The sequence below is a fragment of the Alexandromys fortis genome, unplaced genomic scaffold (assembly GCF_014885135.2).
Source record: "Alexandromys fortis isolate MF-2015 unplaced genomic scaffold, M_Fortis_MF-2015_v1.1 scaffold_50, whole genome shotgun sequence".
In the NCBI taxonomy this organism is placed as follows: Eukaryota; Metazoa; Chordata; class Mammalia; order Rodentia; family Cricetidae; genus Alexandromys; species Alexandromys fortis.
In genome coordinates, this window is record NW_026067932.1 from 4821998 (window position 1) to 4845632 (window position 23635).

Here is a 23635-nt window from a genome sequence, read left to right on the forward strand (position 1 = left end):
CATTTCTGATACTTTCTTCTAGAATATTATCCTTTGACTTTTATGCAACTTGCAGGCAGGTTTAAGATGTGAAGTGTTCATGTTCAAGCTCCACCCTCACTAGGGGCTCATGTTTCAACAGCCTTGTTTTTTCTCTTGTATGTGTGTGCAGTAAGTAAAGAATTCTAGGCTAGCCACGTTACAGGATGCCACAGAAAAGCCCTTCTGGGCAATGGAAAGAATTTAAAGAGAGATAATCCTATCTAGTTTACTAATTGCCTTGTTTATCCATGAGGTAGGAATAAAGGGGTCTGGCCCTGGTTTATGAGAACCAATCAGATCACTGCCTTTGGTAAACACCACAGTGGTGCAGACATAATTCGTAGTCTTTTAAAGGACACTGCACAGCCTTTGATCCCAGCACTCAGGAGGCAGAGGTAGGTGGGTTTCTGTGAGTTCGAGGCCAGCCTGGTCTACAGAGTGAATTCCAGTCTAGTCAGGACTACACAGTAAGACTTTGTCTCAAAAAAAATATTTCTTTTCCTATATCAATTAGTCTCTCAAGTAGTTTTGTTCTAAGAAAGGACTTGGAGATAATGCAGTATATTTGGTAGTTTGTAAAATTCTAAGAAACTTTATCTCCTCACATGGCCCAGACAAACTCTTGGGTGGTCTCTGCCAATGGCCACCCTTTAATTCCTTTACTTAGCACACAGAGGTAGACAGGGCAAATGCCCAGTTGTGAATAGATGGGTGCACTAGGGTCCAGAGCACTGTTCGTTGCCTGCCCAGTTTCAGTGCCCAGGCTCGCATTAAAGCCACAAACCATGGTGCTTTCAAAATGTTCTTCACAAATGAGAAGAGAAGGATGTTAATGTCTACTGAATACTTGCTATATATGAGATACGTATAGTAATCATCATCATCATTGTTATATAGCAATGAAAACAAGAACAGTAGTCATAATAATAGCTGATTTGGGGATTTTGCTAGGCAACTAAATTGGCCCCAGTTTATACAAGTTGTCTAAATTCCTAATCTAAGCTGCTGTGGCATCTGTATTATTGTCTGTTGTACAGTTGAGGAAACAGATGCCAGGACCAGATGTGCCCAGGACTCTGATATACAGATAGTCTTTTGTGTATTCATCAGCTGAGGTCACCAAGCATTTCAGTCACCTGTCCACCTGGCTCATTGTAAGAGCTGGAAGAGATTACTCTGCATCCTCACTTGCCACTCTGCATACTGGAGTTCTTAGGAAGGGCCTTTCACTGTTTCTATTTTTTTTCCTTTTATCTCTAATTCACCAGAGATTAATTACTAGGAAAAAATGACAAAAATTTTAAAGAATTGAATAATAACTTTTGTACACTATATATGTAATGTTATAATGAAAAAAAAAATATATTTTGATCCTGTTTTTCTCTCCCCCAATTCCTCCCACATCCTTCCCATTTCCTTATCTTTACCAATTATATATCTGATAAAGGGTTCCTATCTAAAATAAATAAGAGCTAAAAAAAAAAAACCCTGAACATCAAGAAAACAAATAATCCAATTTAAAAAATGACTTATACAGTTAGGCAAAGAGTTCTCAAACGATGAAACACAAATGGATGAGAAGCACTTAAAGAAATGCTCAACATCCTTAGTCATCAGAGAAGTGCAAATCCAAATGACTCTGAGATTTTATCTTACATGGGTCAGAATGATGAAGATCAGTACAAGTGGTACCCATGGTGAGGATGTAGGGAAAGGGGAAGAATCCTCCATTGCTGGTAGGAGTGGTACCCATGCTGGTGAGGATGTAGGGAAAGGGGAAGAATCCTCCATTTCTGGCACGAGTGGTACAACCACTCTGGATACCAGTTCCTCAGGAAGCTGAGATCTACCCCCCCCCACTCTGGATATCAGTTCCTCAGGAAGCTGAGGTCTACCCCCAAGATACACCTATGCCACTCTTTAGATGGGAATATGCCCAATGGACTTACTTTTAATATTTCCAGCAGAGGCCTTGGGTTATACCCAGGTGGGAAATAGATAAAGATAAATTAGATGTCACTGTCAATACTTTTTTGCATTTTTATATAATCAAAATTAAATAGAATGTCTTAATAACATACCCATAACAATTAAACTCATTTTGTGTGGTATGTGTCTAAAATGAAAACCTGCTGCCTCATCCTTCAAGTCACCAAGGAGTGAAGCCCCCACTAAATGAGTTCCCCTGAGATAATAGAGATCCCACTGTACTGAAGGTACACGGCCTTCCTCTCTGAGGACAGGCTCAGTGTTGTGTTGATTAATTAACATTCTTTCTTACTGCGTTTAGAGAGGTTCAAGAAATTCAAAGAAGCAGATAACAAAGACAGCATAGCAAACATTGTAGGTTCTTTCTACAGCGATGGGAGACATTCTCTCCTTCTGTGGCTTGCTAGACAAAACAAGACACCTTGGCCTCTGTTCTCTTTGTACCATTCCCAGAAACAAATCTTGAAGTCAATATAAAAGTAAATAGATAGGAAACCTGTCTCTCCCGGGGAATTGTGGGAAGCAGGTTTTAGGGCAGGTACCAATGTTCATTCCATCTACAGACTTATGTGCAGAAAATTGATGAGAAGAAAAGATTGGGCAAACAAAACAGTCAGTCTCATGTTTATGTTTATCTAGCAGAAACACGCCCTGCCCTAGCTTTCAAGATAAAGCTTGGCTTCTTTTACCTTGCTCACCCTTCTGCGCACACCCCTGACTTCTGTAGCATTGTGTTGGTGGTACTGATGCTGGCTTTGAGAACCTTTCTTTATCCTGTTTCTGTTGGTTTGCTTTGTGGAGACAGGTTCCTGCTATGTTGACCAAGCCTTGAACTTGTGGCAGTATTTCTGCCTCTGCCTCCTGTCTCCTAAGTGCTGGGATTATATATATATATATACCACCATCCCAAGTCTGTTGTGAGTCTAAGTTGAACTTCAAGGAAGAAGCAGCTAGCTGATCAGAGGCTCCATTTAGATTCCTCAATTATGCTTCATGTGTTACAACCATGTCAGCATAGAGCTTCCTCTACAGTCAGAAAAAATGAAATTGATGGCCAAAGATATATAGAGATGTTAGTTAGCCTTCACGATGGAGCCTTTTCTGATTATTACATTGGCCATTTTAGTTCCTTGAAATTGATATGCATTCTTATTCTTAAGCATTGCTCTATTGTGAGATCTAACCTGTGATTACAATTGAATTCACAGAATAATATACTAATCATCTGTTTATGGGGCACCCAGTCTATCAATCAGTACCGTGATTGGGGGAGGGTGTTAAGGTCTCTGAGACACAATTGTGAACATTTACCACCACAAATGAGCGCTTGATGAGATACCAGTATAGATTTAGAGCATCAGAGCACTTGCTGTAATAAAGAGATCTACTGTCCCTATGAGTGCAAAAGTGACAAGCTTGTGTGATTAGAGCCAAGAAATGCTTTATCAAAAGATTGACATTTAACCTGTGTGTGTGTGTGTGTGTGTGTGTGTGTGTGTGTGTGTGTAAAAATTAACAAGTGATAGATGACTGTCCAGGGATTCCTCATTCATATCCTCTTTTTCTGGGGCCGTCTCTTGGCACAGTGGCTGAGCTTTCGTGTTATTTTTGTACATCTCCACACCATGTTCCATTAGACACCTAAGTAGTTAGTGTAGCTAAAAGTCAGCTGTACATTTGGCATCAGAGGCCATTGTTGTAAGCAAACATTTAACGTAAAAACAATAAGCTTATGTAGATTTTTTTCCTTTCTCCCTACTTTTCAAAAAAAATATTTCAGGGATCTGGAAAAATTGTGGTTCAGTGATCGACTACCAAGGCTAACATGTGCAACGGATCTTGGGTTCTGTTCCCAACATTTTTTACCCAGGAAGAGAGAAAACAAAGACAGTAAATAAGAACATCAAGAAAACATTAAGTTCTCACTGCTAACTCCAAGTCAGACAGGGTCTAGAAAGAAGAAAGAGATGTTTAACACAAGCCCACACAAGCTGGAGAGGCCAGTTGTATATTTGTTGGCAAGTGAGGCATCTGTGGATCCACACAGAATTGTGAATCAGTCATAAACACCAACATTGCAGGAAATGCCAGCTAATCTGTGAAGGCAGCAAAACTCTGTATGTGCCAAGAGCGGGGCTGGGTCGATATCAGATGTCAGGAGTTCAGTTCTGACCCATATCCCATCCCCATCCAGAAGGCCACGTGCTTTGTATGAAGAGAGTTATACAGTAGCTGGTGCTGATGAACAGTCCGTGATAAATGTCAGATGTTCTTTCTCTGCTAAGATAGGTTGTCACTGGTAAAGTGGCCTTGCTTTTAAAACAAAGCCTTGGTACTGTCTTGGGCCCAAGCTTTTAAAGATTTTAAGTTAGTGCTAGGAATTCAGCTACTTATGTAAACTTATTCAGTTACTTATCTGTCTAGTTCAAATACCAACATGATATGGGCCAATTGGAAATACATACATACATACATACATACATACATACATACATACATACACACACAGAGAGTGACACAGAGAGGTACAAAAATATAAATTACAACAAACCAGTAGACTATGCTCTTGGGTAAAGTTGGTCATATACTCCCAATAATTTGAACTGAGTGTCAATGTCATATTAATAAACCGTACTCTTTTGTATACAAAAAGAACATGGATCTAGAATCCCGAGTCGTGTGGGTGGCAGATTTCATGCTCCTTTTCATTAGACAGCTAAGACATTTTTCTCATGAAAATCTGCTTACTTTCTCATCTTTTTCCTCCTCATCTATAAAATTTAATGCAGCCCTTAGAGTCAAATTTGCTGACTTTAGAACTGAACATGCCACTTATTAAAAAAATTCAGGTGCCTCCTTCACGCACTGCCTCAGACTCCAGATCAGAGTCCAGCACACTTCCTTGGTTTGTGACATCCCCCTCACTCATCCCACCTGTCTGTTCTGTCCCCTATTCTCACGTCAAATGGAAACTCCTGAAACTCATTTTTCCTTGGTACTCCATATGTTGTGGTTATTTCTAACCACAAACCCACAACCACAACACTTGCAGTTATTTTTCATGGCGTGCTAGGATTTTTTAAGCTGAGCAGGAAATGCAGAACTTGTTCATTATTATGGCTCAATCTATACTGAATTTTAAGCTAACTGGAAGTGATTGTAAGGACCTGATTATGAATGCACAGACATCCATTTTCATGATGAAGCTTCATCAAAACTTTAGAGACCAGTGTTCTTAAAATGTGTCTATCTTGCCAGCCTCCACAGCGGGGCATTAACGCATTGACTTAAAAGTGTTATCAGCTCATAACCTTTCCTTTGTCATTTCCGCTTCTCAGACTCTTTACTGGGTAGAGGAGTTGGTGCTTACATGGTGCCGGTCATACGCCCCTTGACCCATAAGTCTAAGAGAATGAATAGGAACAAGAGGAAGTGTGCCACACCACAGCTGCAATTTTGACACTCCTGTTGGTTTTACGGGATTGATAGAAGAGCATGCCAATACAGAATGGAGCAAAAAAGACAGGAGTTATGACATAGAACCAAGCGAAAGTGGATGTTTTGCTGAGAGAGGCCCCAGGGTCAAGGTTCACTATGTTTTAAGTGGTGGAAAGATGATTTGAAGTTGCATTAAGCTTTGGAGAAAAACGAAGTTTCTAGTTATCTCAGAAAGAGTGAATCATGGAAAGGGATGATGGCACAATGGAGAAACTGAGTCAGCCACGACAGGCTGCATAAAGTTTCTGCAGTCTGGTGCTGAGGTAAAATCAGGAGAGGAAGTGGTCCCTACAAGGCCTGACCGGACCAAAGGAAGCCTTCTGAGAAAGTGAGGCTGCTCTAGGGAGAGGCACTTACAAGGAAATAGAAGCAGAAGAGACACACATTGCCTAGACAGCTACTTAGAGCTCGAAGAGGGTCCTTAGAAGAAAATGAAAACATCTCCCTCTTCCAAGATGGAGAAGAGATGCTAAATTTATCAGTGAGTAAATTGAATCAAAATCTACATCTAGGGTTCATTGGTCCTCAGGCAGTAGGAAGTAGGATGGTCATCAGAGTGCTGACAAGAGCTGTACAGATATGTGCATAGCATCTGCTTTGAAGACCAGCGGGGAGGATGGAGCTGAGGAGATGCAAATGGGGATGTATAGTGTCACACTAGGACCCAAGGCTAGACCTCTGTCGTGGCAGCCTCGAGCTAGGACTTCACTCCTCTTGGCATCATTGAGTAGCTTGGCATCAGGGGTAGAGAAGGGCTTTGTTTAGTTTACCCAGAGTAGGATGCTCATCCAGAAGGTTGGCAGGACAATGGGGCAAAACATAAACACACAAAAGAAGCGAGGCACAGGGCATGGTAGGCAGAGACTCAATACTCGAAGCTGGCCCTACTTTTCCCCGCTGAAGACTCAGAGGTGTAGGCAGAAAGACTTAATTTATCCCAAGGCAGCTTTAAAAGACAGCAAATATTTAGACAGGAATCAACTTTTTTTTTCCTAGATTCTTCATTGTGTAAGGCAAAGCAAAGCAAGAATCTCTGCCTTAATTTTCCTGAGATTTTTATAGTGAAATGAATTCTCAGAAAGTTCATCTTTTGAATAGGGCTTTAACTAGGGGAATCATTAATCCTTTATGGTAGGCGCTATCTCTGTAATTGCTCGCATTTCCCATTGTGTGGAGCTGATAGGGGATAATAGGGGCTGACCTCTGGGGAGAGATCATTACAGATTTATTTATGAAGACTCCACTGTGGGCACACGGATGATCCTTGAGCTTCTATTCCGTTGCCATCTGAAGTCGAACCTTTAATTTGCTGCCATAGAAATTTGGCTGGTCTGCTTTCGTGTATAAAAAGACTTTCCATTAATACATTCTGTGGGATGTGATACAGCGTGGGAGATGCTGAACTTGCTGGTCTCATTTCTGCCCTCCACCACTTAAATCCAAGCACACCACTTTGCACCTCGGAGTCTCAGTGAGATATGCATAAAAATACCTGTGCTTTCCTCCAGATTCCAACTAAGAGCCTGCCCCATAGGAAAAATGACCTGATAATCATCTCCCCATAGGTTAACAATCCAGGGGGCATTTCTACCCCCTCCATCTCTCCTTCCCAGCCTTCTACCTGACTCCTTTTTCCTTTCCTTTCCCTTCTATTCTTTCCTCTCTCATATTGAATGAGGTCATGCTATTCTGGAGATAAATGCTCCTAAGGCCAGGTGTTACTTTCTTATCCTCCACTCCCATGCCCCCCACCATAGGTATTTTTACAGGCACAGAAATTGCTTCTTTATGTTTCTGGCACAGGAATGATTCATTGACTTGTTCAGACAGTCAACTAGTATTCTCTGAGAGCCTGCTATGGTACAGCTATCTTTCTAGGTTCCGCAGCCATCTGTGAACTTAAATGGGTCTCTAATGCTATTTTTTATCCCGAGTGACTGAGGCTTTGCGTTTCGATTTGACTTACCAATTAGACTACAGTGACCCAAAGAGGAGAATCATAATTCCTTTAGTCAAATCCATACCATCTAGTATAGTGGCAGACACGGAGAGGGTAGTCAATAAAGCTTTGTGGATAAGTTAATCAGGAGCTAATGTGTTATTACTATACATGCATACTCATTTCTACTCCGAGACTTAAAATAGAGGACACATATTTAAGGGTGAATTCATATAACTCTCCATAGTGTTGAATACAAAGAAATTCATTTAATTGGATTATCTTCTCCTCCATGACTTTGTAAGTGAAATCAGCTACGGACTTCTGGTAGAGATTTCTAGCTAATCTTCCACCAGAAGCATTTTCTGAGAGTGCCAGTAATTGACGAAGGTGTTATGAAATTCTGCTCATAAAAGTGAGAGGCAGATGGAGCGCACAGAGAAAATAAGATCTCCAGTTCTCATTGTTGTCTTCTAATAAGTGCTTTCTGTGAGTCACTTACTTGTTTTGCAATTGAGCAAGTCATTAAATGAAACGAGCCCCCACAGCTTGGTCACAGATAAAGAGGGACTATCACTCACAGTTATCAAATAAGAAAAAGTTCCATGATCGCTGGGAAAGCTTGGTACATTGTATATTCATAATCCCAATTTCCAAAGACCCGATTATTCCATTTGTCTCAGTACACAATTGCCCCGACTGAGAGGGACATTTTCACCAAAATATTAGTTGCTCGAATTCCTTGGCTAGACTCTCCTTGATCTTTTTCCACCCCGTGAGCAACTTCCTGCAGAGGAATAGGTGAAATCAATATTAATCAGGGATGTTCTCTCTTTGTGACACCCACCAGCACCACAGTTGAACAAAAGAGGCAGCTAAGTTGCTGCAGTGAAATGAAAAATAAGTTTAATATTTGATTTCCTCACGGGTCCATTGGCATCATTTCTACCAGGCAAGTATATAGGTGTTTTTTTTTTAAATTAATGCAGCATTTTCTATTTCTCCATTTGAATCTTGGGGAACTGTATGTCACCTCTTCATGAGGACAGATATAAATTATTTAGAAAAGCCTCTCCCCTTGCTCTTTCCCACAGCACCATAGAAGTCTCTAAGAAAGGTTATATGAGCTAGTGAAAACAATGTAGGATTTGGATCCTAACACACCTAACCTTGCATGTTTTCCATGATATAATCCTGTCTTACCATGTCTCATGGTCTCCTGTAGGAATGGCTTCTATTGAGAAGATCCTGGGAAATAACTAATGACAATAGGAATAAAATCAGAGTTAATTAACCTAGTGACAGTGGTGCTTACTTTGGAGTTGAAAACTATATAGCTGCAGTTTTCAATCTGTGAGTCATGGCCCCTTTTGGGGGTCGAACAGCCTTTCACAGGGGTCACCTATCAGATACCCTGTATATCAAATATTTGCATTATGATTCATAACAGTAACAAAATCACAGTGATGAAGTAGCAATGAAGATAATTTTATGGTTGGAGTCACCACAACATGAGGAGCTGTGGTAAAGGGCCACAGCCTCAGGCCAGTGGAGAACCATAGATCTAGAGTCTGACTAAATAAAGTAACTGAATCCATGATGGATGGCTAGCTCAACCAGTATTAAAATTTCATTTTAATAAATAAAGATTTCCTGAAGATCTGAGAGTAAAATGGTCCCACTGGTCAATCCTACAGACCAGATTATGGTAGCACACCTTTAATCCCAGTATCCATAATGACACCCACCTTTAATCCCAGTAGCCACACTAGTTTCCATAGAAACTGGACGGTGCATTCCATTAATGATGGTGGTGTATGCCTTACATCCCAGCCCTAGAGAGGATTATAAAATGGGAGGGGACAGCTCTCAGACACATAGTCTCCTTCTGAGATTCCAGGAGGTAGAATGGCCATTTCAGTCTGAGGTCGAGGTAAGAGCCAATGGCTGGCTGTTTTGATTTTCGGATCTCCAGGTTGAATCCCAATTTCTGACCCTGCGTTTTTATTAATCATGCTTCAAACCAGAACATTCCTTCATTCTCAACCCCTTACCACTTATATATTTTAATCTAAAATGTTAGCTATTGGAACACTTCATCTAAACGAGCAAGACAATATTCAGCACATCCAAAAACCCTTATTTGAATTCTTAAGGACTTGAGTACAGAATATAAGAAACCTACTTTGTCTGTAAATAGTGGGTAGGTTGCTTGATAGGTGTGTTCAGCCAAGAATCAGGAGAACTCGTACTTGACTGTGGATGGTCCGATCTAAAGAACAAGTAACAGACCCAGTTTCTGAAATTATAATGTATATGAAGTTATTAATGAAGAACTATTTTTAATGGTAGAATTTATTTGTAGCCTAAGACCAAGAGTCTTGTAAATACAAGAGTTATTCTGTAAAGAAGATGTCTAAGGGAAGATGTCACCAACTTCATTTTTGTTGACAGTAATTGAGTAGAAGCCAGAACATGGTAGAGGGTATGTCTGAGTAGAAAATGGGCCTCGTGTACCTGAGAGTCTCCAAGTTTCTAAGACCATTTTTGTTCTATATTATGTAGCTTCTCAAAACTCAGAGACCATATAATTAATTAATTTCGAGTCATTGATGAATTAATTAATTTTGTGTATATGGATGTTTTTGTCTATGCATGCATGCATGAACATCCTTCTTGAGGCAAAGGACAATTTCAAGTGTCTGAATCATCTGCATTTTTTAATGTTATTGAGACAGATTCTCTTACCAGCCTGGAACGCACCAAGCAAGCTTTACTGCCTGCCAGTGAGCTCCGGGAATTTGCCTATTTCTGCTCACCTAGCTCTTGGGATTGGAGGCAAGTGTCCTTGCCTAGGGCTTTTTACATAGGCTCTGCTTTTCAAACTCAGGTCTTCATCCTTGTATAAAAAGCATTTTTAGTGACTATGCCATCTTTACAACCCCCAGAGGCAAAAAATTTTCACATAAAAATATGCCAATAGGTGATGACATTTCAGGCTTTTCAATTTTAAAATTGTTTATCTATCCAGTAGATTTTACAGAAATATAAAATGTAGCCTTTTATTTAACAGCATTGTACAAAAAAAAAAAAAACGCTATGCGATACATGAATTTCACTTTTTTTTTTCAATTTTAAACGGTGACCCTCTGAGAATTGATTGTCTGAATCCATTTTTTTTGGAAGGGCCGGGATTAGAAATGACAGCTTATTCTAATTCCCCAGTATTAATTTTTATGGCACATCCATGGATTTTATCAGCAAGCCTTTCAGTGAATTTTCTGGATTTCGATTAGTTTGTCCTAAACTCTTGGCAAGCTAAATTTCTCTAATAGTCTTCAATTCATTGCATTAAATGCCTGTTCAGCCTTAGATGATATATTGATTTTTTTTTCTCAGCAAAGTGACAAATACCATTTTCATGACCATAATAGAGATTGATTATACTTTATAGAACACACACAGTGAGTGAGCTGATCTCAGTGGGACCAGCATGGGCCTTACAGAAATGAAATAAAATATGAATTAATAATGACATTAATGAATTCTTCTGTTGATGATGAGGTACAAATCGCATCTCAAGGCAAAACGGTGAGAAGTTTTGCAGCAGTACAAGCAATGCAGAAGGAGACAAATATCAATATTTTAAAAGTGCTACTCTGTCCAAACTTTTAAGCAAGTTAATAGTTGTAGCCTTCAAAGCTCAAACTATGACATGAACTTCCACCCAGCCTCCTTGGGCATACTGGAGTTAGAACAGAAGTAAATTATGCCCAGTGGAAAGTTAATTTGAAATGTTGCAAACATATAGGGAGTAGTCAATTTTTCTGATGACATTTATGTAACTTCTATTTAAAATTCAACTGGTTTAATTTTCACTCCAATTTTTTAATAGTTAGGATAGAACTAGCCTAAGCATTAAGATGTTTTAATTATTTTGCCCTGCCGCTCAGTGCTCTTTAACATATCATCTAAGAGGTATTGTCTATATCATAAAAAATGCATACCTTGTCATTGGCTTGAATTCTGTATTTATTTCTCACTGGAAGAAAGGAAGAGACCAGAAGCAAAACATGGTAGAGGTAGAAATATTTCCAGGAGATATCTCAGCATTATTATCTCCACAAAAAAATAAATAAATAAAACAATTCTATGACAGTTTAGGACTGTACCTATTTATCTGTTTTCTACCTTTATCAACTAGTATTATGCCCAATATAGGATACAACATATAGTATAAGCCTCCAAATATCTGCAAAATGAACAGACTTTCCTGATGGTGAACTAAACAGATGTTCTAGGAAAGGAAAATAACTCCAAAGTTACATGAAAGCACACAACAGACAGACAATAGACGGCGCACACTCACGTCAGCCTTCACTTAGAGAAGTGTAGGAGACTGTTAGCACGTACCAGGGTAAGGTAAGGAGACATGAGGACACACACACTGTTAGGACTCATGCAGTGACAATCTCAAATTCCAGGAAAAAAAATATCTGTACTACTGTGAAATGAAATTCAAGGTAAACCACTGATTTGAGCAACTCAGATTGAAATAAGTCACCTAACTTTAAGGCAAACAGTGATGTGTTCCTGCACATGTTTCTGACTATGCCTTAGTTTTCAGAAAATTCTCCAATAACAAAGTACAGGGTAACCAATGAGTCTTGGACTACTCCTATGTGCAATAAGATACTGCATGGTATAGTTCTAGTATTTATCAATATATGATGTAGAGTGATAAGCCCCAGGAGTGGGATAAGTGGGAATAAACGGGTCTCAGTGAAGCTGAAAAGTATTTAAAAACCTACAGAAAGCCCAGGGAGAAGTATCAGGGGTATTTTCTTTAGATTCCAAGACTTTCTGAAAGTCAAGTCAATTTTACAGGGGAGATATAGGATTTCCATTTGTGATAGTTCAGAATCTAGAGTTGGTGATTTCTCATAGATCTAGAGACATCTTTGATATTACCTTTTCATTTTCTTCAACTTTCTAATTTTATAATTATGAGAGCATAATTTTGTGCCATAACTTAATAAAAGAATACTTGCTCAAGTATGCCCACATTTTAAAATACGACTTTAAAAGTAACTTAAATAAAATAATAATGTTGAGGCAATGTGCTGATATGAATTTCTGAAATCATAGGTTTTTTTCGTCAATTTTTCCTTATTAGACCTGATAGAGCTGTCCATTGTCTCAAACAGTCATTGAGGGATATGTGTTATCATACTAAAAATGTTTGAAAAATTGACTTAATTGATGTCCTAACTATTTGACATTTAGCCTTCTCTTTATGTTCCTTAACATTGGAATTAACTCTGATTAAAATCCTCTGCTTGAAAATCCAAATAAGAAAACAATTGTGAATTTCATGGTAGAATTAAATTCTTCATGAAAGTATTTAAATTCTCAAAGGCATTTTTTCTAACCTTAAAAGTTCATAAATTAGTTATGTTGCTGTAGGCCTTGTTATGATGAATATAGACAAGGGTCCTTCTTGCTCAGCATTGAGTTACTGATTTCAGTAGTATCTCTGGGACATCCGTTTCATAATGAATTGCTGATACGTGCTTCCTGTTTGAGCTTCAGTATTCTATGAGAGCCTGAACCCTCCCTCGTCCCTCTAAGTCACAGAATGGGTGGAGGATGGCCTTAGTCATCGAATGATGACATGACAGAAATTAGTCAGCCACCATATGGAGGTGTTTATTCCAAATTCTATTTCTTGAGAATTGCAAACTGAAATTCTCTTCTCTCAATGAAAAGATTGATAGATTAATTAAGATAAAAGGTTCTTTGTAATGCAGGAGTCAGTACGTGTATCCATTAACTTTTCTAAGTGATTTTTTAAAGGCTGTAATTGCGTCAAAATATGAGGCTTAACTGAGCAGGAGGAGCAGGTGCCGGATTTCCCTCCTAACCACCATCTTTCTGACGATATTGTCTGGAGTTTTTCGAGATCTTTGACGAGCTTTATTTTTTTCAAATAGCCATACATATTTAAAGTACTTGAACGTTAACACGTTCTTTTTTACCTTTAAATTTCCCTTTTTAAAAAAGAGCTTTTGTTCATGTTAAAAAAATTAAAATGAGATTGCAGCATATAAATCGCAGTGGGAAGTCTTATTAGTGTCCCGTTCTCTGTACCCACCATGAATCGAGCATTTTCTGAAAACTAAGACTTAGACATCAATAGCCGCGAGAACACATCACTATTTACCTTAGAAGTTAGGTGATATATTTCAATCTCATTTGTTCCTCTTCAGACTCTTCACTAGTAGTGAATATTACTTCTTTTTCTGAAGCCACGGAACAGTGTTGTTGGTGCTCTTCTGTGTTATCTAATGGTTACCCAACCTAACATGTATTTGTTTGAGTGGTCAGAGTTAATTTATACCCCTAAAAATGGCACTTGAGTTAAGACTAGAAGCAGAATAGAAGGTATTCGGTTAAAATCAAAGGGTTCGGCTAACACCCCTTGAATGTCAAAGTCATTCTTAAAAGTAATCCGGAACATTGAAACATGGGATAACCTAATGAGATTTTAGATTATGCTTTTAAGAAAAGTGAAACAATTGATGTGTACTGTGGACAACAAAATAGTTGTTGTTACTGAATAAAAATAAGAAGGTTTAAACGTCTTGCCCAGTGTCTCTGTCATCTCTCCTTTATTTTTCATCTTCCAAAATGCTCTTAGGGTTTCCTGCTATGTCACAGAAATTAAAGTAATGTGTCCTGTAGATGTGTTCAAATCTCACGATCTGAAATGGGTCTCCTCACTTGCAAGTTTGAGCAGAATGCCTGGCAGGTGATTCTCAAGTCTGAACTTTGAGAAAAACTGGGAAAGAAATTTAATTTGCTTATAGAGTGTTGAAGACTTCTTATACTGAATTCTGTGGTCATTTTTATTGGGCACTTTTCCCCACTCCATAGTCAAACAGGACCACCTACTCACTCACAGTGTAGTCTAGTCCAGTCCATGTCTGGTCCTTCCCCCTAGGAAAGCTGACTCTCTTCTCTCCCTGTCTCTCATTACCAAGTCCAAAGCCTAACCTCTCTTCTTCCATGTGACTTCTGTATGTTTTCCACAGTGGTCTACTGTCACAGATGTCTCTTGTTGCATATATGTGGCACTCAGGGTTTCTCTTCGTTGCCTGCGATTCATGTATGATTCTTCTCTTTGTCCCTCACATTGTCTTATGCAGCCAACATTCTACAAACGTGGTTGAACGAGGAAATATATAATAAGGTCAACAGCAAGCCAAAGCTTGCACTTTAACCCCACATGAGGGAGGTCATGTTGCTCTAGCTGCTAATTGGATGTTCCTTATTTAGGTGAATACAATAAAAGCTAATGTTTGACATTGATTTGAATGTATTAACTGCATCTTTAAATCTCAGAATGTTCAGTGCTTGAGGAAGTTAATCTGCACTCAAGTTAGAGTTTACAGATATGATTTGAAATTTATCTTATAAAACAGTACTGGTATACCCTTGTCATTCTATCTTGCTAAAGACCTAGCTTGCTTAACTCTAACTCAGTTTTCTTCAAAGAAGATTATTTTAATGTTCAGAATAATTCATCAGTAGTTACAAGCTTACACTGTATTAAGGACATTGCAATAAATGACACAGGAACAGAATCTTTTAAGTATTTTTAATCCCTGAACTTTGTTTTTAGTGCCTAGAGCGAAGTTACATGATGTGTGCTGACATGAAAAGAATTTGGCAATGGATTTATAAAACATTTGAGAGGTTGTTCATGTGACTGAAAATAATACTGAGACTGCAAAATTAAATTATATTGACCAGTGTTTGTAAGGCTGACTTAAGAAAGAAAACTCTCTTTATTTGAGGAAGACAAAGCCCATGAGGGAGACATCCCCCAATGAGATTTCCAGGCCCCGGAATCATTACATCATCTAGTTCCTCCCTTATTTTTAAAGATAAGTCACCTTGGAGGAATGGAAGCAATTTATTAATTTGTCATTTACCGGGAAAGAAATTATCTGGAAGAAGAAAGCCCATATGCTGGCCGCAGTCTCCTTTCTTTAAAGCTAGGGTGTCTTTTGCCACGTTAGTGTCCTGTAGCGTGCTTGGGAAGGAGCAGGTGTGAGCTTCCAAAGTGTCTTTACAAGTGTCTCCGTGGGGCTCCCCTCCCTTGCCTCTGCAGGACACAGCCCACCTGTTTAATCCCTATGTTTCATTCAACCTTTCTTATTATGCCGCAGAGCTCTGAGGCTCAGCTGGATTTTGACTCTGGGAATGAATTGATGCAGCTCTTTGATCTTAGCTGTGTACTGCATCTGTTTCATCTTTCTTCCTTCCAAACTCCGATTCTAGCTAGGAGTCCTCAAGTAAGCCCATAATAATGCAAGCAAACAAAAATTGTTATTTAAAACTCACAAAAAAAAACCATTTTTTTAAAACTTCTTTGTGGCATGATGAGCTTCCTAGAAAAGAAAAGGAAAAAAAACCACAATTAACTACTCTGGACAAGACTATCAGATTTGAGAATATTCAGGTATCAACTAATATGTATGTATCTGATGGAGTAAGGTCAAATGCAAAGAAAATGACAATTATCAGTCTTTGCAGTTTTGTAAGTTGGTATAATAGCATAAAAACTTATTAATAGACCATATTGTGTGGGGGGGGAGCAGAACCTACTTTGAGATTCTACCAAAACTTATCAAAAACATCATTTTTTTTATGAGAATGAGGAAATCTGGGTTCCAGAGAAAATAAGAACAAATTATATAGAGAAATCAGTTTCTGGATCAGATGCCATTTAAAAAAATCTTTAAGATGTAATATGTATGCTCTGGTATGAAGCAGAAATAGAGACATACTGAGAAAAGAGTTATTTAGAATTATTTGGTCGTTTGTTTTTAGCCATGCCCCTGAAAGCACACAGAGTGATGGCTAATTGAACTCTAAGTTGTCAAGTTTTGATGTGAATTACTTTGATATTGATCAAGCATTCGGGAGACTTGTTATTTTTACTTTTAATTCTCAAGGGTCTTCAATTTTAAGTATTCCATGATCTTGTGATGATATCGTAATGTCAAAGCTGTCAGAATAATTCCAACCAAGCAAGGAATTGATGTCTCCTAAAAGCCAGAGGCCTTCAAGAGTTTTGCAAATGTTTCTTGGAGAGGAAGATGGGGACATAGCTGTCTGCTGTGTCTGTTCTGTTTAGCACAGATTTTATTCAAACATATGTAAACTACATCTACGAATAGCACTTAGTGGATTGTCAGAATAAATGCTTTTCTCAGATACACCGAAAGATTAAATAATATATATAAAGAATAGGTTCATCATTGTAATTACAATATTGTTTATATAGCATGCTCCGTTGTGGTCCCCCCTGGAGCTCCTGTGAGATATCCATCTCTGAACTCTGATTTTTCAAGGCTAATTTTGTTTCTCCTATGGAGGCTTAGAATAACTCCGCAGGAAAGAGATGGGAATGGTGGCCCAACCTTTCTGTAGCACAACTGCTCAGAGCCCCATACCAAAGATAAGCTTCACTCTTCTATCTATACGATGTCTAGCTTGCTACCCACTGGGATACAGTTTTATTTACCTAGCCAGTTAGCATTTCAACTCAAGAGAGAAGACCTAGAACCCAGCCGAGCATAGACGGGTTGTTTCGGTGTGTTTCACTTGGTTTCCTTCACCTTTGCTTGCTTGCTTTCATAACTTACACACCTACCTGATTTCTATGCTTTTCTAATAGTGGGTTAAAATGCCCATACTCTAGCCTGTGGAGATTCTCTGCTATGTGGACTTCTTTAAAGGCCTTATTTGGCCTTTCCTACATGAAATAGGTCAAGACAGATGAAAATGATTTGGTTTTGTGTTTGTGCCTTCTTGTGATTTTTATGTTTCTGGAAGTGTGTTGGAGTGGTGGTGGTGGCCATGGAGACCATTGATGCAATGCTTCGGGGACCGTAACTTTTCACCTTGGAGTTTGTCTTCAGACCGCTGACCGTGCTGTCTGTCGGCGCGTGTGCTTACCAGTTCTCCTACTTCATTCCTCACTTGCTTTCCTATTAGTTCCTAGTGGCATCTGAGCAGGGAAAGTTGACCCCTATCACTCCAGGTCTCCATGTTATTCTTTTGAATTTATCTCCAGAGAATGTGTAGAGAGACCAGTTGTTGAGATGGAGACATAGTTTCTCCCGAAGGAGTTTTCTCCCGATGCCCTTGCATAGACTCCCTGGCTGTTCCTTTCTATCACTTTCGCATTGTAGCTCTAGCCTAACTCCTTGAACATCTTTGCCTCATGAACTGGCAGAAGACCAGGTTCGGGTCCCAGAGTCTGCTGAGTGACTGTCCTTTTTAGGACCGTGAGCATGAACAGCCAGTTAAAAGGCCATGATGAGGAGACTGGGGAAGACAACTCAATTGGTAACTACCTGCGACATAATCACGAGGGCTGGAATTCAGGTCCCAGCACCCACATACATGTCTGGTGGCTATGAAGACCTACTTGTATTCCTGGTGCTCAGAAAGCAGAGACAGGGGATCCCTGGGAGCAGACTGGCTGGGTAGATTACCTGAAGTGGTGAGCTCTGGGATCAAACAACAGACCCCACCTCAATATATAAGGTAGAGAAATCAATCAAGGCACCTGATATCCATTGCTGACCTCTCTACACGTGCAAACACCTACCTCCACCCATAAACATTCATATAGATTTGTACGCAGCACACACACAGCACAGGACTGAATTTTATATCCTTTTGTAAGATTTTACCTGAATGCTAGAGTTGTAAATTCAGACTATTATTTCCCCATTCTCTTTTTAAAACAATTATCCTCAAGGAATTCAAGGGAATTAGCTCTTGGCAAAAATAAATAATCATTGAAGCTCAGCAGATGCTTCCAGAATTATTACAAACTATGCCATATCCGCTTACAATGGTCTTATTGATTAAACTATTTAGCTCTAGGTAGCTATATAAGGAAAAGACATGAATATTTAGTTGCACAAGAGAAGTTTCTTGAAAGGATTGTGTTAATACCATATTTTGTTATTGGGCCAAACAGGATGAATATAATCTATAACTGTCTTCCTGTGTTACAAGAAAGAAAATAGATCTAGGTTAAAAGAAAATGTGTCTTTACTTAAAAAAAAAAAAAAACACTTGGAAGATGTGACCCTTCTTTTCATTAGGAATTACATCATCATTTCTTTTTCCTTCCTTTGCATCTTCCAGGAGCTGCCATGAGGAATAAACTAAAAATCATGCTTTTATTGCACAATTGTGTTGAATCTCAAGACTGGAAATGATGAAATTCTGCTCAGCAAGGTAAGTGAGAAAGGAGAAAAATGATATTCTTTGGTTTTGCATGAGTTTATACGTTAATGTTCCCATGCTTGTTATCAGGCATGCCATTCATATATTCTGTACTGTCCAAAGTAGACTATAGCTTTGGTATTCCGTGGCCACCAGCCAGGGTATCTGCCATCACCAGAGAGCTTGGTAGAAATGAAGAATGTCAAGCTCTAGCCAAAACTACTGAGTCAGAATCCATACCTTACTGATACTCACAGGACTTCCCATTGCCACTTAAATTTGAGAATAGGTATAGGGAATAGGCACTGCCACTGGCCACATGGGAATATATCCATTTGTTGGATAAAATTTTCTCTGAGTGAAAAGCTAAAAGCAAGAGCACTTCTTCATACTCTATAGTTGGCGCTCTCTACCCACTACTGTTGAGAATGCATCGGAAGGAATGTGCTCATGCTGTGGATGAGACCACCCTTTAGTTAGTAAGTATCTTCAGGTGTTGGCCATATCATCTAGCCTCTGAACGAATGCATTTAGCAATGGCCTTTCTCCTTTAAGTCAGGTGCGTGTTTTACAATGAGGTAACTGAAGCCATGGGCTACCCAAGACCATTGCCCCTTTCCAATTTAGGTATTCTAATGGCTAGCACCAGCTAGTCCCAAGACAGGTTAACAATGATAGTTGCACCTTTAAAAATTAAAAAACACATTCTTTTCGTATGTGGGGGAAATGTGACTCTTGATAGACTCTTAGCTAACACCAGGGGTCCTTGAGATGATATTTGTAATGAGCATTACATTATTGGATTTGTATACTTGGGATGTCAAGGAATGCCTTGGCTTTTAAAACTCATGTCCAACTATAGGCTATCACTTCACACTTTATTACAGTCAGGGAACCTGTGCTAAGTGGCTTCATTTGCCACAGCAGAAGGCCTAAACGCCACGTTCCTCTGTCATCTAGAGGTCTGGATGTCTCTCTCTCTCTCTCTCTCTCTCTCTCTCTCTCTCTCATAACAAACATTTGTATTTCCGTGCATGAGAAGCGAGCGCCTTACTTGATATGAATCTAGACTTGGATGAAATATGGGAATTTAGTTCGAATCCCTCCCTCTGAATGAGATCTTGTTGAAGGAAGGCGTTCTTGGGTAGAGAAGACGCTGCAGGACAGAGATGAGGCTGCAGGCAGGTCATCATTCTGACATTGGGTAGATGAAGAAAACAACTCATGCTACAAATGGCATTGGAAGCCGTGTGGAGATGAGGATTGTCAGCAGGAAGTAGTGAGGTCTTGTGGCACGGCTGGACAGAAAAGGCTCTGTGGTCTCCCTGCTCATCACCCAGGCACACAAAAGCTGTAATGACCATTCCTAGCTGTGGGACAGTGGTAACTTATAGAATTATTTTTACAAAAACTGAAATCAACTACCCATTCAAGCAAGAACAACAAACTTTCTTTTATTAACTTTTTATCGGTTCTTTGTGCATTTCACTTATATATCCTAACCAGTTCATCTCGCTGTCCCTCAAAATCCACCCTCCACCCTTGCAACCTCTGCTCCCAAACCGTTTCTTTACAAAGTCCTTATATGTGTTGATTTTTATAAAAGCCCTGCAAGTATGTGTGTATGCGACTATAATATATTATCACAAGGTATGTGCATGCAAGTATATATCTGAAATTTGTACAGCTGGAAATTATATACTGTGAAAAGAAATTCTTTTTATTCCAAGACCTTTTCCTATTAAGGCATCCATCATGAGAAACTCCTGGCATAATATTTACAGATCATCTCCCAGCATATAAATTAAATATAATATTCTTATCCTATAGAAGAGTGATTTCCAACATATATGGTTCTATGCCTTTCTTTGCTTAAAATGAGTCATAGGGAACACTTCATCCCAAAACTTCTCCACTTATTCTAGTAACTTCATGACATCATTATAGTACTTCTTCTTCTATTACAAATAGTGCTACATCTAGGATCTTTTTCATGCATCATCAATCATATGTAAACACATGTAGATGTATTGCATGTATTACATATACACATGCCATACACACACACATACACACACGCACACTCATATGTGTGTGTGTGTGTGTGTGTGTGTGTTTGTGTGTGTGCATGGCATCACTATGTATGTAGCCCCAGGTTTTCACATTCAAAGCCCTTATTTGTTTTGACTGAAATGAGTTAAACGACAGCAAATAACTAACCAATTAGCCTAGAAGGCAGAGCAATAATAATTGGCAACATCGTTTACCATGTGGTACTTTGCAATCACACCTTTAATTCTTACTCCTCGTTGAGGTGGATGCTAACACTCGTTGTTGTGATTTATCAGTGGAGAAAAGCCGGGCCTTGAGTCCACTCAGGAAGCTTGACTCTGGAGCCTATGCTGTCCTTCAAAAAGCGTGTTAGTTCCCAATGATTCTGTTGCTGCTGTGCTAGCGATGGGGCACTTATTAGGCACCGACTGTATGATCAGCAGCTGGCATGTAGTATGAGCCACCTCTGTCAGGGTATTACAGTATGTTATTGTTGTCTAAGAGTCCTAATGAGGTTTAATCATTTTCTCAAGGTCTCTGAGATAATAAGTTAAGACCTAAGAACAGAAAGGAGACAGGGCATCAGACGCCGGAGACTAAGGCAAGCAGAGGAGGGGATTCCGGGCATTCGCTTACATGCTTGATGTTCTGGAAGGCAGAAATCAAATTTAAATACATGTGAGATATAATTAAACCTATTCAAGCCACGAGAGGGCTGGGTAGGAAAAGCCGTCCCATGAGTCGGAGGAAGAGGATTCAGGGCACACTGGCAAGAGCATCCACAGCAGAGTCAAGCTCGGTGGTCTTTGTGGACGCCAAGAGAGTATTTTCAAAAGGAGATTTGACTGGTCCTCATTGATTGGTTCAACCTTTAAAACATCCCACGACCATGTGTCATGTCTATATAACAATAGCCTTATCATGATAAGGGGCACAAGTTGGCTCTGCTCCAAATCAGGCTTTGTGGCCATGGGCAGCAGAATTGAGCAAATGTCAAACTAGGTAATGAGCATCCCAGGCAAAGCCAGAGCCTGGGGCTTCTCCCGTTGCGACCCACTCTCTGTCACATCCTTGGTGTAACCGCCATGTTTCTGGAAATTGTCACGGTGAATTCAGTCCTATGTAGTTCTTTGAAGGTAACTTGTGTATCTGATAACATGTATTCTAGGTGCAGTTATAATTTGTGACTGATATTTTGAGTATTGGGGGCTTTTATTAGTATTCGTATTGTTGATTTTTTTGTTACGTTTTGCAAGTTTTGCAGTCTTGGTCGTATCTGTGTGTGGCCTTTTGCGCTGAAGTTACCACACTTTCCTTGTTTCAAAATGCCTCATTTACCTTCATGGATATTGGATAATGACTGATAGAAAATTTGGAAACATGAAATAATTTTTACACGGTAATTATAATAAGAGAAATAATTGAGCTATGTAATGCAGTTCAGGACGTATGCAAGGGATTGTACGTGTATTATCTGCTCTAATACCAATTTCCTGCCGTGTACTCGACCCGATTACTATGCTGTTTGGTAGCTGAGGTCTTCTGCTGTTGAGAATGAGGAGTCACGATGCCGAAAGGGGCAAGGCTTTCTCATACACCGCAGCCTACGCGATGTTCCATGCCCACCCGTTCTGGGCCTGTGAATTCAGCTACCCAGGGGTAGAAATAGTCAGAGAAAAGGTCATGGTGTCAGAATGAGAGACATACAGACATTTTATATGGCTGTATTAATCACCTTTGGTATAATTTAGAGTATAGAGGAGTGTTACAGGGGACATATGTCAACACTGACTTGACCAATGCCGCACCATGAAGAATGGCTAAGATTTCTACCCAGCATTGCCCCTTCTAGACTTTTCAGTATCATCATAAGAAGTTAGTGTTCATCTTTAAAAAGGCAATTTTCTAGTCTTTCTCATAATCACATCCTGTTTATGTATGAGCAAATGCCAAAATTTATTTATTAATTAATAATTAATTTCTTTCTTTAGAGACATAAAATTCATTCCATTTCTCTTATTGGCTCTACAGCCATAAAAAATAAAACCCTGAAATTCTTTAAATTTGCTAAGAGAAAAATCTTTTGAGTCTGAGTCAAGATCTTTTACATAAATTGTAACGTCCTGAATTGGAATCATTTCATGGGAGAATTGTTGATGCACTTGGCATTATTTTTAAAATGCCTATTTCAGGCCCCCCCTTTGGAATTAAGTCTTTCTATTAATTTAAAAATATATTTAAAAATAAATATATGAATAGTTAATGTACGTTTATCAATATATCAATACGGGGCCTAAGGAGTGGAGTTTTGCATCCCTAAGATATATGCATAGACCAGGTAGCCACTCCTCATCCAAGTGTATAACTTGAGTTAGCCCTGTGCTAAGGCCTCGAGTAGCTGCCAAAGCTGCTGTAGTGAGCACGGTCAGAAGAGCTCACTTCCAAGCAAAGCTTATTGAAACTGATCATCAAAGCTGTTCTCCTTGAAACTGAGCCATGACAGACAAACTTCCATCCCCTGACATTTCCAGCATCTTTGTTCTTTTGCCTTCTATGATTCATTTTCTTTAAATGCCAGCCTCAAGAGATCAAGGTTAAAGATTATATTGCTCTCAAGAAGAAGCCTAGATCAACATAGACATGAATATATACATAAATTTTAAAAATTTCTGAAACCTTCTTATCTAATTCTGATGAGATTTTGAAACCCCCCCCCTTACACACACACACAGAGGAAGAAAGAGGGGGGAGAGAGAGAGAGAGAGAGAGAGAGAGAGAGAGAGAGAGAGAGAGAGAGAGAGAGAGAGAGAGAGAGAGAGA

At 39.3% G+C, this 23635-nt stretch overlaps 1 long non-coding RNA gene across 2 annotated transcripts in view; it reads left to right on the plus strand.

Annotated features, from left to right (window-relative positions):
* The window catches only part of LOC126503829 (uncharacterized), an 87847-nt gene that overhangs the window by 36032 nt on the left and 28180 nt on the right, over window positions 1–23635 (plus strand). For both annotated transcript variants that reach the window (XR_007592410.1, XR_007592411.1), the window contains exon 8: window positions 18683–18775. This is a non-coding gene — a long non-coding RNA (uncharacterized lncRNA). The remainder of the gene's footprint in view (window positions 1–18682; window positions 18776–23635) is intronic.